We start from the raw sequence: 14,963 nt of genomic DNA, 5'->3' as shown, positions 1-14,963 counted from the left end.
AACACATAGTTGCTGAATTTAGATGAGCAGCACCATGCCCTGTGCTATAAATTATCTTATTTAATCTTCCAAACAATCCTGAAATTAAGGTATTATTATTTGCACTTCTCTCTGCTTTGTACTCACCTACTTGTCACCACTATATGCATCCCAAGTTTGAACTCTACTCTAAAGACACCAGGTTGATAGTGAATGTTTTGAGTCTTTGTAGTGATATGACCAGAGTTACGTTTCAGGAATATAAATCTGAGAGTCAATAATCCAATACACTTTAAAGTGTAGAAATTGTTAGACAGAAAGCCCAACAAAAGTAGCTCAGTAATGACATAATAAGCCCAGCATCTCTGGGAGAGGGAAGAAAAGAAAGGAACCAGTGGCAAATGAATCGTGGAGGCATTAGTGCCTGGACCTGAGGAGCTTGTGAAAGAGAGGTAGCTAGATGAACGGACGTTGTAATAAAAGGTAAGAGTATTAACAGAAATAGTGCAGATGAGTTAGACAGAAGAGGATGGTGAGACTTCTTTTAGATATGTTGGTTTAAAGTCCTAGTAAAACCTGCAGTAGAAACACCTGACTCTCCTTTTTGACCAGAAGACTGAAATGAAAACACTGTGTTATTTATAAAAGCAAATCAGGGAAGAACAAAGGGAAAGACCAAAAAGAGGGGAGAGAGGAGATGTGGGTGACAGGGAAGTGTTTCCTACTTTACTATGTACAAGGGAAGGTTCTCCATCTTTTCTGTACTGTCATAGTATCTGTTGTTCAAAAAGAAAAAAAGTGATGTGACTTTACCAAAACACCCAATAGGATAGCCCTTTCAACAAATCAAATGAATAATTAAAACTCTCTGGAAACCACAGTCAGAGGGGCACAGACCACTCCTCATCACTTACTTTAATTATATGCCTTCAAGTCACCTCAAAATAAAGAAAGAAGGAAGAAGGGAGGGAGGGAAGGAAAAAAAGGAGGAAATAAAACAACAGAAAAGAAATAAAAACCTGTTTTTCTTTGGCTTTGCTGTTAAGTAGATGGCAAATAAGATCTGTTAACTCTTGTGAAGTTAACAGTAGAGCTTATTAGAAAGCACATAATTCGCATATTTCCTTCTGATATGTGTAGATATCTAATTTTGCAGTACACAAACTTATTTTTTTATGTTTTCTACTATTTGATATTCAGTATGATTCTGAAATGGGCAAAGTTACTTTATTATAATTCAAAATCTATTTTTAACACTTCACTTTATAAGATACCTATAGGGTAGTAAGATCCCTTGATTGCTGCCTAGAACCTTCCCACACAGAAAGGTACCTACTCAAAAAAAAAAAAAAGCAGCCCCCAGCTTCATCAGGCTTCTTTCTTCCCAGGATCCTCTGTGACTATTAGAAATGCTTTTAGTACCTGGTTTCTTAGAAGAACAATACTGCTCTTTCCCATACAAAATGAAGATTTCTAATGATCTGTTTTCTTTGGTAGTATGTATATCTTAGAATTAAATTACTAGCTTCTGGAGCCATTTTGAAACTCTGTCAAATATTAACATTTTGAGATTGGTGAACAACCACATATATTTATCAAGCAGCCATCAACTCCTTTGCACACTCCTAAGCACGATGATGTGATAAAGAAAGATCATTCGATCCAATTTTGCAATTCTTTGTCTGCCTGGGTTTCCTAATATAAATTTAATATTGATTATATAGGCACTAAAACGAGATTAAAATGAAGTAAAGACCAGAGTAATTATGCAGAAAACTTACACCTCAAATGCATGTGTTTCAGGCAAAAGCAAGAGCGGTCTTTTATTCTGAGAAGGTTCAGTGTTTCCTTTTATTGTGGAAGTGATCCAAGAATACTCTTGACTTTTCTGCATACCACCTGAGTGCCTATCTCATTGGTGGGCTCATTCAATTACCCAGGTGTTTTCCTGAAATATGAACTCCCCTCACAAAAACACAGAGTGGCAGGATGGAATTTAAATATTTGTTTCTTCCTCTGAGAACGTTCTTTCTCTGCGTAGGTAACACAGGGAATGGTGGAAAGAACATCAGTACTGGAATTTTTTAAAAACTGAATATTAATCCCAGCTCTGCCCTACAAGCAGTTTGTCATTCTTTATCTACTCAGCAAACACGTGTTCAGCACCTGTTACATTGAAGTAGAAGGTGGTGTGTTCAGCGCTGGAGGTGGGAAGGTGTAAAGGCAATTCCTACCTTTAGGAGAGACGGACATGCACTTGTGTGCTATTCACTGTGCTGAGTGTTATAGTGAAGATATACACACAAAGCCATAGGAATGCCATAAAGCCCCTAAATGATTCTCCCTGAAGTAAGAGGGAACATTTGGGCTGAGATCTGAAAAGTGAGTAAAGGCCTTAACATCTTCACTTTCATCATCTATAAAATGAGAGGCATGTGCTTCTCCTCAACTGTTTCAAAGGGGTTGTTTTGTGTAACACACAAGTCAAGGGACCTAGTCCGAGGTCTGGCACTGAGTCGGTTCCTCAGTAACTCTCCTTTTCGCGAACCTGGTGGCTGAGAAGCCTCTGGGTTTAGGTCACTTATTCATTTTCTGTAGATTTCTCCCATCTGACATGGACTTTGATAAGTCCAAAACAGAAATCTAAGTTTCCCTGATTTTTGCTTTGAGTTTTTCTAGTTGGCGTGTATACCTCTTTTATTCCCCACCCCGCAACTTGACTGTAAGTTACTCCAGACCAAGCCCATGCCATGTGCTTCCTTAGTATCCCCCTTACTGCTTAGCACGATGCCTGTATACAGCTGGAGCTTGATTAGTGCTCACGGAGGAAGGAAAGCAGGGGCAGGCATGTAGCTTGTTCTCAAATTATACTGAACTGGATCAACTAGCTGACCAGAAGTAAATACCAAACAACAGCAACAAATGTTCCAAAGCTGAAAACATTTTAGGACCAGCAAATAGTAACACGCAGCCTGAAAAACTAATTCTCTGTTTACTGCCATTTTTGCTATGATTGGTATCTTTAAAAGTCAGGCTTAAAAAAAAAAAAAAAAGGCAGGCTTATTAGCACGCAGGTTTACAATCACGCTTTGAGCTCTGAGCCTTGTAATGCCCTGTCATTTTACCTCTAGGGATTTATGTCTGATTCTAGTTAGTAAGTGCCCCTAGGACAGAATGACAGAGCCATTCGTGTTTCACCAGCAGATGATGGTGATGATATTATTATTTCCACAATCACTATAGTGATGGTTGTTTGAACCTCATCATGTATAACAGAGAAAAAAAGAAAGGAATTAATACTTGAAAATTCAGTGTATTGTGTTTAGCATCATTATAGCCATTTTTATGGCAAGTGCTTTGACATTTAAGTGAGTTCCCATTTACAACATTGCCACCATGATCTCCTCATTTTGTAATTGCTTTTGGATACTTATAAGGTTTAATTTCTGATATTACTTCTCAATAAAAAAGAACTCATGTATTAGATTTATGGAAAATTATCCTGGGGATTTTAGATTGTTATTTTAATGTTGGAAGAGCTCAATACAGCAATAGGTCTTATTGTTAGCAGCTGTATTCTGCATGAGTTACATAAACTTCTTGGGATATACAGCCATGGGGGATAATTGCATTCTGGGGGTAGCAAGTCCTGTCTTGGGGTTGTAGAATAAATGCATAATAAAGTATTCTGAAATAAGCATCTTATCTGGCTATTCCTAAGAGACCCTCTGATTCTGGGGTAGATATAGGATGTCTGCCCCAGTGCACTTTCCTCAAATCTGAAGCCCTGACAAGAGTGCACCACTCAAGTGTGGGATTTTTCACTAGCTGGCGTGATGTCAGTCAACTAAGGAATACATTTCAAAGGGCAGCAAAATCAAGGCACTGCCATCTGACAGCTTTGTTTCCACGTGATCGACTGGCCAGGAGATCAACAAGGCAGAGATCAGACCTGATCTAAACATTCAGCTGTAGGACTTAGTGTTTAGGAAAAGGGAAAATTTCTTCTGTTTGGCCAATGAATTGGAAGCCAGTACAGAGCTAGGTTTTTTTTCTCCTTTCAAGAACATTCTTAAATTAACATTATAGTGATTTTGAGCAGTCTTACCAAACCTACATCTTTCTTCCAACTGAAACCTTTCTGCTTCATCATCTGTACCCAACGCAAAACACTACTTCCAAACCGCTGCAACGCTATAGGGTTCTCCCGAGGATGTCTTCCTCATCTGTTGGATCTAACGATCAACACTTAGCTATATCCCAGACCTAACATTACCTTAACTTACAAAAAGCTGAGCTAGTTGGTACTTAGCTTTTTCTGGATCATAAAATGTGAGTTCTGAGGACACCAAAAAATAATGAGTTGAAGGCAGAAGTGTGAATAAGTAAGATGATTTTTTTCTTCTTGCATAGTTCTGCAGTAAGTCCTACAGAAATAATGTTCCCTGTAGTCTGGCTTCCTCTACATGATAATCTGTCTACTCAGTTCTAGAAATAGGAATGCTATGGATCAAACAAGTTATGTAAATATGTCTTTGCTTTAAATGTTGAGAAACTAAATTTAACAAACTTTGAGAGGGAAGAGGAGGTATGTGATATGATTAATCGAAGGAATGTTCCTAAATAAATAAAAATCAAGTAATTATTTGCTTAAAACAGGATAACCTAAGCAATTGGGGAGCCTGTACCATGAGGAATTTCAATAAATCTAATCTTAGATTTGTTTACCTAACTTGAGCATTTTGTCCATGTTAGACATTAGAAGAAATCTAGCAAGACAATGGAAGAAATAACATACTGTTGCCAGTTAACAGTTTTCAAACAGTCTCAGAGTTTTAAAACTCATTCCTGTTTTTCAGTTAATATTTTGAGGATTATAAGTATAATCTCTTGATAATCTATGCAATAATTTACATGTAGATCATAGTAAAAATGTTCTGCAACTACCGTTGACACCGGGAATCTTCACATTTCAGTGAATAACTAAAGAAAAACCCTGCAGCTTTCAGCTGTCAGTTCAGAGGAAGTTTCCTTGAGTTTCTGAGGCCGTCAGACTACTGTCTCCTCTGCCTGTCCATTTCTATAGCAGCTTTGTTGTGTTTTATGATGATAGTCTCACCCCCTTGAGACCAGCAATAGGGAAGATACAATAGATGCATTATTTGTATTGTTTGGTTTTGTATGAGACACACATTGGGAAACCACTACTTCATGGAACAGTATTTGCAGGAGGTCTCCAGGGGGCACCTCTTACCAATCTCGCTGTCTCAACCCAAGGCTGAATGACAATAAAGAGTGGGAAAAATTAAAAGGAAAGGTGCTTTAATTGAAGCTGTATTTGTGGAAATGTGATATAAACCTAGAAAACACCTTTCTTAGTTCCTGGAATGAGAAAGAGGGCTTCTCCAGAGACTGTCTGCAATGACAGCCAAATCATTACAGGCTAAAACAAATGCCCCCCATTAGCTGAAGATGTACTTCAAAATTCTTCTTTAAGAAAATGCTTATTCTTCCATTGGCAAATAAAATAAGGTAATGGAAAATTTTAAAAAAAATAGAGAAGATATAAAACAGGAGTCAACAAACTTTCTCAGTAAAGGGCTTTGCAGGGCATATGGTCTCTGTTGCAACTACTCAACTCTGCCATTGCAGTGTGAATACAGTCACTGAAAATAACATGAGCAAATGGGCATGGCTATGTTTCAATAAAACTTTATTTATAAAAACAGGCTGCATTTGACCCAGGGAGCTATAGTTTACTGACCGCTAATCTAAGGTATTTCCCAATCCAGCTACTCATTCTAACATTGAGGAAAGTCTAAAGTAATGAAGAGCGTTGTCAGATCTAAAATCCAGGTCTTCTGAAGTCTTGCCCCACCTCACCCCGCCTCCGCCCCTGTCACAATGCTCTCATGTCAAATGTTGCTTGCAAAACTGGGAGGTTAACATGGAACACCTCACAGGGCCAGTGCCTCAGAGGATTTATTCCCCCAGAACCACATGAGGAAAGTCATCCTCTCCCCAGCTGCTAACAAAATGACTTGCAGCTTAGGTATGGTGGGGAAAAAAATATTGGATTTGGAATCAAAAGTTGAATTTGATTTTGCACCATCATGGTCTTATTCACCAACTATGTGTACTCAGGCAAGTCAGGATGTTCATGGCTTTCATTTTCCTTATCTCTAAGAGTCAATATTTAACTCAATAGGAATCTTGTCAGGATCAAATGAGAAAATTTGCCTAAATATCCTTTATTAACTACAAAGGACTAAACAAATATGACCTATGTCAATATATCAATAAAATACTGAGTTAAATGAACGGCTGCCTTCAGGTAAGCTGTGATCAATGGATTATATGATGGGTTGTGATGGGCAAACACAAGTCCCATGTGTGCATAAAACCACGTGATTTGACTCTACTTCAGGACCTCCAGATTGTATCTCCTAGTCTTGATAAGCACACTTGTAAATATACTATTAAAAATATACTAAATTGTACATATATCCAATCATAGGGGGGTGTCAGGATAGAATCCTGATTTTTTAAAAAACTACTCAAATGATATACTCTGTTAGGTTAAAGAGTAAGCAGCCTTTTTATATTTGAAAGAAAGCCTGTCACTGTGCTTCTCGACTTGGGACACAAACTAATTCTAAATTCACAAATTACTCGCTGAACCAGGGTATGCAGGAAACTTCCCAGAGGTGGGCTGATAAAAATTCCCTAATGCTTCTGGTTCCTCACAGATCCACATTTGCTTCTCTAAAATCAAGTCCAAACCAGGGCATGGCTCACTTCCTTGAGAGGTGTTCTATAAGGACTTTGTGCAGTAGTAAGAGAAAGAACAGCATTGCTGTATAATCTGTTTGTGGTTGTCTCTTTCTGCTGAGCACAATAACTTGCTTTAGGAAGCATTCTAGAATCTACTGATTTGTTTGTTTTAATGCAACAGTCTGTTTAGAGCTACGCTACTCCTATTACTTATTTTAGTTCTGTAACACCAAAAAAAAAAAGACATAGAATCTATTATAATTAAAAACAAAACTCTTTTTGAAGAAATATTCTTACTGCCCATGGCTTCGAATAGTATTTATGAAATCTTTTGGCCGAAGCATTATGGGTCGCTGCAATGCTGAAAGCCACTCAACTCCCAGCCTGACCCGATCAAGATCAGTCTAGAGGCACCCTCTATATGTAAAAGTCTGTGAGGATGGCAGAGTGCTGATAGGGAAAAAGGAAGGAGTGGAAGGAAAAGCAGAAAAGACACCGATGACATTCTATATTCAGTCGAGCACAGCAAGGTCTGTAAGACAGGACACAAATTCATGGAACCACGTATAACAAACTGGGAGTTAAGAGCCCTGGTCAGTTCCCAAATATATCAATACCATAATGTTCTGGGTGCCTTTGTGTAAGTCACTTTATTCTCTGAGTCTCTGTTTCCTCCCACTTACTTCTAGAGGGTATGAATCGCATACCCAATTTCCTATCTTTACTGTTTTATGAATTCATGATTCCAGGTGTTTTAATAGGGATTTCGCAGAATGGATTACAGGAAGTAAAATGGAGAGATTCTCCTCTGCATATCACAGTGTGCTAACTTACCTGAGTTTTGCCTTATAATGTAGTCTCTTCTTTAACATAGACCTTTGGCTATATAATGACTCGAACACGTGGATGCTAAGACTGCGTTTATTGAGAGTTGTCTTTCTTATGGTTTCTTTCACTCCAAAGAAGAGATAACCCCTTCTTGGTACCTAGAACTATGTCCCCACTTCTCCCATCTCTGATGGAATACTCTAGGTAAAATCCTGTGTGTGCTATGATTGCCTATGCAGTGGGGATAGCACACAAAATACTGAACTTGGAAAATCATGAACCTGGAAAAGTAGTTCATGAAAAACATTACAGTTTATACTTAGAACTATAAATTTATATCTTACAGATAACAGACTACTCAGATGAAATCCCTCTTTATATCAATGAAGAAAACAACAGACGATATATACTTATGCTAGTCATTACATAATCTAAATACTTGGAAACTGGAAGAGAATCATCATCAAGCAACCCTTATAGATCAGTGGTTCTCAACTCTGATAGCACAATAAGATCGTGCTTTAATTTTTAAAGTGACCAGGTTCCCTCCCCTAACAATTAAATCAGGACCTTGTTCTAAAAACAGATGCAAGGAAAACATCTGTAGACACCTCACTTTTCATACACAAGTCTTCCTTCCTTCATTAGCACATGTTCCAACACAGGAATAAATTTTATTTCATTTTTCAAGTTTTCATTGAAGTATAAGGAGCACGGGAGGACTCGGCCTCTAGCAATTGTCATCTTTGGAAGGATGATGTTGCCTGAAAAAAGGCAGTCATAGAAGCTGCTCCAGGTAGCTTCTGAGACCTCTGGAGATCCCTCACTTCTCACTAATTCATGTTTTACCATCTGTAAAAAGAAGGCAACGTTTGCCTCTTACCATCCCAGAAGAATGATCTGAGTAAAAATATAATGAAATATGTGAGTTCCTAGGAGTCCTTTTCAAAGAAAGGTATGATGTAAAATTAAGATATCATGTTAGCTACTGTGGTTGTCACTACTACTGTTACTTCACTGTTGTACTACAATATCCCTGTCACCCTGTTAATGATCTTCTTGGGACCAAAAGTGACAGGTGTAAAATGATATTTTTTAATGTCATACTTGCTTTGTCTTGTAAAGAAAAGTCTAAGAGGACCTCAGAGAAGGCCAAAAATATAGTGTTCCTGTAAGCCAAGTCCCTATAACCTCAGATCAAATGTACACATTCATGATTTCAGTTTCTCCACCCCTTCAATTACCATGCCTTTTCATTCAAATATAATGTAAATCTTCAGCTGACGTGAATAGTGTTATAAAACACTGGAGGGGCTCTCTTAGAGCATTCAATTGTGTCAGCCTTTCCTGAATCCACCCTTCCTGAATATCAGAAGTATTTCTATCTTACTTCTAGAGGACAAGCTCTATTTCACATCTGTCTCTTGCAGACTCCTGTAATATGTGCACAGTAGTAAATGTTGCTGTGCCACTGAAGGACCCTGTATCCAGAGTCTGAAGCCCTTTTTCCTTATATGTGCAATGAGAGAAACTAAACTAACTGAGGTCTACGTCCTTCTACTTCAATTACATATATAATTATTTCCAAAAAAACCAATAGGATGCTTTTTAAAAAGCTGAACTATGTGACTGTAAAATTCAATTTGAAGAACCAAGCAAATATCGTCAGCTAAAATAGCAAAGAAATCTTTGAATAGTTTAAAAGTATGTAAGGGAGCATGGAGGTCTTCCCCTGCCAAATATTAAGACATATGATTAACTTACAACAATTACAGGTATTTTCACTCTGGCTCAAAAGTCACACAATGGGATAGAATAGAAGGTACAAAAACCAACTTATGTTTATGAAAGACTCAGTGAGAAAATGATCAAGTTAGGGACTACTATTGTGATTGAAATTTTTATCCATTTCTAATTGTTACTCATAGTATATAGAAAATATCTTTGTATTCTTTACATTAAATTGCTGACTGGCCATGCTATTTAATTCATTATTATTTTCTAATAGTTTTTCAATTGATTAACTTTTGGCTTCCAGGTCAACAAATCTATTGCTTGCACATGCTACGGTTATTTCCTTTTATTTAAATATACTTATTAGTAGGAGTATTAGTACTGGTTTTAGTATTCTTATGCATTGAGTGGAACTTCCAGAATTATGATGGATAATGGAGGTGACAGCATCCTTCTGACTTTTCTACTAAGTGGATATTGGCTGTTAGTTTTAAATACATATTCTTAATTGTGTAAAAGAGGCACCATATCTCTAGTTTACTGAATGTGTATTTTGATTCATGAATATATGTTGCATTTATAAATGTCTCTTCTTCATTTATTGGAGGATTTTCACAAGTTTTTTTCTTATGATATGATGTGACGAATCATGATTATAGATCATATCCTTAAATTTACTAAACTGTACTTGGTATAGTTTTTGTTTAAAATAATCAGAACCTGATAACACTGTGTTTCACATTTTGGCATCTTTAGACATAAATGAAATTGGTTTATGTTTTGTTTTTGTGTTATTCTTGTCAGGTGTTAGTCAAAGTATTAAGTAGTCTATTTTTAAAATTGGTACTATGGCTATTACCCGGCTGAACAGGCAATCAAACAGGGTAAACTATATTATCCAAATCCACTTGAGTTGGAAAGTTACAGTTCAGCTGTTAGGACTACTGAATGCAATGAATAAGTACATATTTTAGTTTTTAGTTTTCTTTGTGCAGATTAAAACAACTTTGAGAACCACAGCTGTGTCAATATAATATCAAACCAATTTGTGTATTTGGAAATTAAAACTTTGTCATTCAGATTATCAGCTATATGCATAACACATATAGACAAGGAAAATTTTATTTTCTTTTTCATTTATTAAATTACTGATGGGATGTTTGGACTCCATGAAAAAACTCAAGGCAGAACAAATTTTGGTAAAAATTGACATCTTATAAGAACAAAATTTCTGCAGAATAGAAATTAATAGTCTTTTTTCAAATGTTGACTACTGGGAAATAGTAGGAAATACATGGGACACGGAGTTAAAAGATCTGGGCTCAAGTTAAACCTGCAAACTAGTTGTAGGACACAAAAACAATATGCAAAAATCAGTTGCATTTCTGTACACTAACGATGAACAATCCAAAAGAAAATTAGAAAACAATCTCACTTACAGTAGCATCTAAAAGAACAAAATACTTAGGAATAACTTAACCAAGGAGACAAAAGACGTACACTGAAAAATACAAAATATTGCAGAGTGAAATTTAAAAAGACATCAATAAATATAAATATAGCCTGTGCTCATGAATTAGAAGACAATATTGTTAAGATGTCAATACTACTCAAAATCTATAGATTTAATGCAATCTCTATCAGAATCCCAATGACATTTTTTGCAGAAATAGAAAAATGCAACCTAAAACTCATGGAATCTCAAAGGACCTCAAACAGTCAAAACAATTTTGAAAATGAACAAAACTGGAAGTTGCATGCTTCCAGATTTCAAAACTTCCAACAAAGCCACAGTAATCAATAAAGTGTAGCACTGGCATAAAGACAGACATATAGACCAATAAATAGAATACAGAGCTCAGAAATAAACCGTCAAATAATTTTCAACAAGGGTGCCAAGACCGCTCAATGGGGAAAAGACAGTCTTTTCAACAAATAGTGTTAGGAAAACTGGATATCTACATGCAAAAGAATGCAGTTGGACCCTTACCTTACACTATACACAAAAATTAACTCACAATAGATCAAACACCTAAATGTAAAAACTAATACTATAAAACTCTTAGAAGAAAGTATAGGGAAAAGCTTCATGACATTGGGTTTGGCAGTGATTTCTTGGATACGACACCAAAAGCACAGGCAATGAAAAAAAGAAAAAACATAAATTAAACTTAATCAAAAATTTTTTTTAATTGTGTGCATCAAAGGACACTATCAACAGAGTAAAAGAGAAAATAATTGCAAATCATGTATCTGATAAGGGATTAATATCCAGAATATATAAAGAACTCATACAACTCAACAACAACAAAAGAAAACCCAATTAAGAAATAGTTAAAGGACTTGAATAGACATTTATCCAAAGAAGATATATAGATGGCCAATAAGCAAATGAAAAGATGCTGAACTCCATTAATCATTAGGGAAATGCAAATCAAAACCCTAATGAGATACCTCATATGTATTAGGCAAGGAAGGAAGGAAGGAAGGGAGGGAGGGAGAGAGGGAGAGAGGGAGGGAATAATAAGTGTTGACAAGGATGTGGAGAAATTAGAGCCCCTGTGGTTTGCTGGTGGGCATGTTAAATGGTGCCACCACTGTGAAAAACAGAGTGGTGATTCCTCAAAAAAATTAAACATGGAATTACTATATGATTCAGCAACCCTCCTTCTGGGTATATACCTAAGATAACTGAAAGCAGTAACTTGAACAGATATCTGTATCATAGCAGTGCTATTCACAATAGCCGAAAGGTGGAAACATACCAAATGTCCATAAAGGGATGAATAGATAAACCAAATGTGGTATATTCATGCAACAGAATATCACTCAACCTTAAAAATGAATGAAATTCTAACACAAGCTATAATATGAATGAACTTTGAAGACATCAGGCTAAGTGAAATAATCTAGACACAAAAGGACAAATATTGAACAATTTCACTAATATGAGGTACCTAGAATACTCTAATTCATAGAGATAAGAAAATAAAAAGATGGTTGTCAAGGGCTGGAGGAAAGGGGAAATAGGTGTTATTGCTTAATGGGTACAGAGTTTCAGTTTGAGAAGAAAAAGTTCTGGAGATGGACAAGAGTGATGGTTGCTCAACGGTGTGAATGTACTTAATGCCACTGAATTTTACACCTAAAAATGGTTAAAATGGTAAATTTTATATTATGTGTATTTTACCACACACACAAAACTACTTTAAGTTACTTGAGACCAGGGATTATGTCTCATTTCCCTCTATATAAAACTGTCCACACAACAGGGCCTCTGGCATCAGACGGAGCAGGGCTTGAAACCCAGCTTTTTCACTTACTGTCTATTGGACTAATTATTAGTAACTTCTCAAAGCCTCTGTTTCCATATCTATAAAATGACAGCTATAATAGTATCTACCTTTTGAGTTGAAATGAAAAATAAATGAGCAATGCATTTTTAAAAAAACCCCACAATTATGGTGCTGACAAATGATAGGTATTAAATAACTGTTCACTGTTACTCATATTCCAGAGCTCAGCACAATAGTTGACACAGTTCTCACCTCTGATACCACTTGTATTTTCTGTCTATAAAGTGGGGTCTACATGGCCTCCATCACAGACTTGCCATGATGCTTAACTGAGATTATGAGAAAGTGCTTGTAAATTACAGGACTATACAAAAATAAGATATTTCACTGCATAATGATAAAATACATTAGAAAGTAAAGTGAGAAATGGTTTTAAAAAATACTTGCATTTGCCACAAAGAACATTTTTCAACGTTGATTTCAAATGTAAAAACACACTGCCAAAGGAAAATATACAGAGACATCCAAATCTGGAGTAACAATATTCAGGTTTCCCAGACATATATAAAAAGACTGTTCACACACACAAAATAAACACATATTTCATGGTGGCACTTACACTCATGAAAAATAAGCCAAATACCTATCATTCTGAAATGGCTCTTTATGTCACACCTCATGACCAAGGAAAAGCTACCTTCCACGTGCGTTCTGGTCTGTTTGCATACTCAGCCTCAATAAGATTTTCTTGAAAAAGCCAAAGCCCTCACGGTGGAGTGAAACCAGATGCTCAGGGATCGACTGAGGGCAGCGGGTTTTCCAAGGGAGCATTTTGGGAGGTTTCCGTGTACCTGGAGGAAAGAGCTGGCAAGGAGAGCCATGCTGCACCTGCACCTTCTTCTCCAAGACAGCAGAGGGCACTCCAACTCCACGAGAGACAAGACACTCTCCCTTCCTGGCCTGACTGAAAGAATAAACTCCAGACGGGCAATGCCCCTCTGTTCCCACCACGAAATTCCACTGAAAACATATTCCATTCCCTAAGAATGGTCAGCGCACTCAAAATAAGTAAACGGAGCCTCGGTGAAGGGAAATTGCGTGGCCCACCAGACAGCAGGCTCCCTCGGGGCTTACCAACTCCTCCCACACCTCTCACGTTCCAAGGAGAGGTGAAAATGTCTGTGGCAGGAATTGTGAAGCAGCAACCAATACCTCCCACAGTTCATAAGCCCGAAACAAGTTTCACTTAGGAATATTAAGTTACAGCCAAGGAGCATCGGGCCAGCAGCCTGGACAAGCATTCCCACCCATTCGCAATAAAAGTCACACAGGTGAGGGGGATAGGGTGGGGGGGGGGAGAAGGGGGGCTCATGGCACACTGTCAGGAAAGGTTTAGGCAACACATACGAAAGCAGTGACCCTACTAGCTCTGACCAAAATAAACAGTCACCTTCCTTAAAACGGGTAGAAATTTCTGAGGCTAACTCCCATTATGCAAAGAAACTCTGCCACCTTCTAATGCGGTGTGCTGAAAAATTGTAAAACAACCTAAAAATATAAGAGTTAAGGTTTCATAACGTTGCTGCTCTTTTCTCTTTGACCCTATTATTCAGTTAGTTAGTCAAATGGCTTTAATTTAGTTCAGAGAAAAACCCCAAACAAAATGTTTCTGCCAGATTCTCCTCATTCCATTCACATTGCTTAGGAGCCCAGATGATTCTCTATAAAGCAATTCAGTGAGGACTTCCTTTTCTCTCTGTTTTCTACGCTCCCTGGCCTATCCCCATTTTCCTCATCCTATTTTTGTCATCGAACCCTCAGTCAACATGATATGCATTCTTTCCAGATCAGGCAAGCATCACAAAGAAATAAAACAACCATCCAGATCTGAATCTACAGAAACGAATACGCCATTAAAGTCACCTTGCCTCCATGGCTTTGGCAAAACTGGTAAAATTCACACTGAAGGAAACTTATCATAATGCCCTTCCTCAGGCAATTTAACAAGCTTCGGAAAATGGGATGCGTGCGGACTACGTAATAGATTGTTAGCTCGCCCTAGGCACTCACTATGCCTTGCGTGTCTTGACAGCAAGTGGTAGGCCCTCCAATGGGCCTTAAAATGATCAAAACCAGGTTCAAATCCTGGCTCTGGTACTTTTTTCCTTATGTTACCTAGAGTGTTTTACTTAACTCCTCTGAGCGTTCATATTCTCTGATATAAAAATAAAAATAGGAACAATCTGGGAGTGTTGAAAGGATATGTATTTCATATTCATATTTCAACAACAACCCTGGGTGCTCAGTCAACAGGACATTCTTCTTTGGACTAAAACGATGAGTTAAATGTTA

General features: G+C 37.3%; 1 long non-coding RNA gene across 2 annotated transcripts in view; it reads right to left on the bottom strand.

Moving 5' to 3' along the window:
- The window catches only part of LOC309643550, an 813,743-nt gene that overhangs the window by 797,256 nt on the left and 1,524 nt on the right, over positions 1-14,963 (bottom strand). The window lies entirely within an intron of this gene.

This window comes from Balaenoptera physalus (genome assembly GCF_965194825.1).
Source record: "Balaenoptera physalus genome assembly, chromosome: 15".
NCBI lineage: Eukaryota > Metazoa > Chordata > Mammalia > Artiodactyla > Balaenopteridae > Balaenoptera > Balaenoptera physalus.
This window is presented reverse-complemented; position numbering and strand designations above follow the sequence as displayed.